This window comes from Myotis brandtii, unplaced genomic scaffold (genome assembly GCF_000412655.1).
Source record: "Myotis brandtii unplaced genomic scaffold, ASM41265v1 scaffold471, whole genome shotgun sequence".
Taxonomy (NCBI): Eukaryota; Metazoa; Chordata; class Mammalia; order Chiroptera; family Vespertilionidae; genus Myotis; species Myotis brandtii.
The window spans coordinates 1670022-1672176 of record NW_005367989.1 but is presented as its reverse complement, the minus strand read 5'-3'; the positions used below and the strand labels follow the sequence as shown (position 1 = coordinate 1672176).

Below are 2155 nucleotides of genomic sequence, written 5' to 3'. Positions count from 1 at the left end.
TTTCTCCCTCCTGTCTGGTATTCTGTGCCCCTGTCTTTCTGTTCATCTGTACTCCCGTAGGAGAAGTATTTTACCACATATAAAACCACCATCCGGTCCTTTGAAAAAATAAAAACATAAGCATACAGAAAAATTGACTAGAGATAATAATATGTGTAAATTTGGAATAATTTCAAGCTCATAAGTTCAATCATTATACATGAGGTAGGTAATATATTATCTCATTTTATAGATGAAGAAATTAAGGCACAGTCTACCCTTCCTCTCCCTCTGGTGCAGACTGTTTCTTTAGTGCCTCCTGCGTGAACTCCTAGGCCCACTTGCCCAGAGTGGCCCCAGCGACTCTACAAGAGAATATGGCCACCCTTATCACAGTGTGGCACAGAATGATGGCTGTTTTTGCACTTCAGGTGGAATTCAGCCAAAACTAGAAGCAGCAAGCTAATTAGATTAAGAAAGCAAAGATCTCACAGCAGAAAAAAATTTAAATTAAGTTATTAGCAGAAAAAAAAGATAAACCCATTCATTTCTTAAAAAAAAAAAAAGACTTCAGAATTCAGCACAGTGTGGTAGAAGAATTAGAAAATAAATTATCAGCAGGAAAAAGAGCAAAAATCCAGCAGCAATTAGCCAAAACACATGATGATGTAAAAAGACTAGCATCAGTAAAAAGAAATGACACAACTGATTTTGTTAAAAAGCTATGAGAAATAATGGAAACAATTGAAAGTGCAATGAACACTTAAAAAAATTTTTTTAATCCTCACTCAAGGATATATTTTTTTAAATTGATGTTGAGAGAGAGAGAGAGAGAGAGAGAGAGAAAGAGAGAGAGAGAGAGAAACTTTGATTGAGAGAAAAACATCAATTGGTTGATCCCCATATGCACTCCAATTGGAGGGGGGGATTGAACCAAAAACCTTTTGGTGTACTGGACGACACTCCAACCAAATGAACCACCCAGCCAGGGCCAATGAACACTTTTAAATAATAAGTAGGAAAGCTTATTACAGAAAACAACTAAACATGAGTTGAGTGTCATATCCAGAAAAACTGACACGTGGGCTTTGGGTCACTGAAACACGGAAAACTTTCAGAGCTAAGTCAAGCAAAGTTTCTGTAGACAAAGTACCATCATGTACTTTCCAGGGGAAGTGTTAGATTCTGAAAAATTTCAGCAAACAGGAGGGCGACAAGGGCACAATGTACGATTACGATCACCAGAACTTTGTAAAAGTGAGAAACAAACAAAAAAGAGCCAACATATGTGGGACTAGTTTTAGAACACTGTTCTGGAAGAACACAAGATGAAGTACAACAGTGAGACAAACTATAAAAATTTCTGACTCTAGAAGGAAGAGAAAAATGTATTCAGAATGGAAAAACTAAATGCAGCCAAAATAGAGGAAATGTTCAAGTTAAAGGCAGAGGATATACCTATGATTCTTCAGAATAAACAAGATGCTCAAAAGTAAAAAGAGGAACAAAGAAAAAACAGAAATTGCCTGTTGAAACTTGAAAAAACAAAAACAAAAACCCCCATAAAAGTATATAAATGTCAATGAAATGTATCTATCTTTAAAAGAAGTTAAAAGAAGAAGAGAAAGAGCAAACTTAGCCGAAAGAGCACCAATGCCAGCTTAAAGTAAATTTCTATTATAAACTTATACCCAGGAGAAGAAAAAAACAGAAAGAACTTTTGAAGCTTGAAAAGAAGACAGGGGAAACAGCAGAAAAGGCAGAAAAGGAAAGAAAAGTGGTGCTGCTGAAATTTCCAGGTTTTAAAAAAGAGATTTACATACATTTGAATAGAAAATTCTAGACAGACAGGCAAAGGAAGATGAAAAGCCAGAAAACACATATTACTAGAAAAATTAAAAGAATAGAGTGAAAACATATTAGTAGAGCTATCTTTAGGCTTTGCAAACATACCAAAGTTTGGAAAGAATGGACAGAAGATATAGGACCATCATATTCCACAATAGGGCTATAGGCAAAGAGAATTGAGAAGAATATGAGATAATAAAATTGGTATATAGTTTATGAGAATGTAGCATATTTTACTAATATAAAAGCTATTTAAATAAGTTTATGTTACAAAGTCTACTTTATTTAAAAGACATTTCATTTTTTATGGCATGTAATTAATTGTAAC

At 34.3% G+C, this 2155-nt stretch overlaps 1 pseudogene; it reads left to right on the top strand.

Annotated features, from left to right (window-relative positions):
* Window positions 1–512: 512 nt before the first annotated feature.
* Window positions 513–1519, top strand: LOC102263844 (annotated as a pseudogene).
* Window positions 1520–2155: the final 636 nt, after the last annotated feature.